This window comes from Montipora foliosa, chromosome 1, assembly GCF_036669935.1.
Source record: "Montipora foliosa isolate CH-2021 chromosome 1, ASM3666993v2, whole genome shotgun sequence".
Taxonomy (NCBI): domain Eukaryota; kingdom Metazoa; phylum Cnidaria; class Anthozoa; order Scleractinia; family Acroporidae; genus Montipora; species Montipora foliosa.
Genome location: NC_090869.1, coordinates 17,759,048 through 17,760,534, shown reverse-complemented (window position 1 = coordinate 17,760,534; position 1,487 = coordinate 17,759,048). Strand labels below are relative to the sequence as shown.

Here is a 1,487-nt window from a genome sequence, read left to right as displayed (position 1 = left end):
CTTACATTTAGTACTTGGCTTGGGCGGAGCCGATTTGTCCTCAAACTCCCACGGCCTGCTCCCGTCTGGCCTTGTAGCTCAGTCGGTAGAGCAACGGTGATCTAATCCGGAGGTCGTGGGTTCGATTCCCACCCGGGTCAGAGATTTTTCTCTGTCCTTGGGTGTTGCATAAGAAGTTCCTCATACTGTGGATCAGCGAAGGTTCTTTATCCATCACATGCACACAGTAGCGATGGCCTCACTTGAGTTCTTTCCATATATACATACATACGCTACTTAGGACAACACGCACTTGCACTTAGATTATAGTATTGAAGCGTTTGATTCCGCAAACGTACGATATCTTTTGAGTTTCCTTCCCAAAAAAATTGTACAAGGGCGTACACAGTGACCACAGATTATGGACTTGCTGTCCGTGGATGGCATCCACCAGGTACTCTAATCCACTCGCCGTCGCGTGCCAAAGCACAGATCCGTACCTCTCAATGCTACAAATTAAGATACGGCCGGTTTATCATTGTTATTGTTCTTCTGCCAGACATATTTGCGGTGCGCGCATTACGGAGAAACTAGAATAATATTTACAGATTACCAGTCCTATTACGATGGTCTTCTCACTAAAGTCATCTATCCTAATATTACTGTACGAAAGTCTGTTTTTTAATGATTTTCCTGCTTATATGAAAAATATGTTTTCACTCCGGTCTTCTTCTTATGATCTCCGTGGAAATTGTATTCTGTCCCTCAGTAAACCGAAAACAACCAGTTATGGTCTTAATTATTTTTCTTACTTATCAGCTAAGAGGGGGAAGGACCGCGCTACCTGATTTTATCTGTACTCTGAGTTTACAGGTTTTAGAAAGAGCAATCCAGGGCCGCATTTTTGTCAGTAGCCGCTTTTCTTTTTTTGCATCTGTAGATATTATCTATGTAGTTATGTATACGTGTATGCTATTTATTGTAGCTTTAAATGTAATATCTCAAAGATATCTACTGTAGCTACTCTTAAATTCGACATGAAATAAGTTTTTTGTATGTTACCTTTAGCAATGTGCATGCGTACACTTTGTAATCCGCGATTCCATTGCATACCATATGGAACATACAATGACTTTTTAGAAGAATGTAATTCAAGTGATCGAAGTCTTCCGTTAAATAGACAAGAGGCAGCGTATCCTTGGGATGCACAAACAGTTAACTCAAACTGTCCGGTTACAGTGAACTTCAACTACGGGTAAACTATTGGAGTTGTTTGTTGTAAAAACTCTTATCATTAATGTTACTAAATTGGCAAATGCAAACAACGAAGCCCTATTAGGGGTTATCAAGATAAGGGATATTTAGGTAAAAAATTATAGGGATACGGGATATTTGGGGGGAAAATTGACGAGATACGATATATTTAAAAAAATAGGCACGCATTGCGTACATGAGGTAGTGCAGTAACTTGACAGTGTTTTTTCCCCATAACTGTCAACTGGGCTGCG

At 40.3% G+C, this 1,487-nt stretch overlaps 1 non-coding gene across 1 annotated transcript; it reads left to right on the top strand.

The window, feature by feature from the left end:
• Positions 1-67: 67 nt before the first annotated feature.
• On the top strand, positions 68-140 carry Trnar-ucu (transfer RNA arginine (anticodon UCU)). Its single transcript has one exon. It is a non-coding gene; the product is annotated as a tRNA-Arg (tRNA).
• Positions 141-1,487: the final 1,347 nt, after the last annotated feature.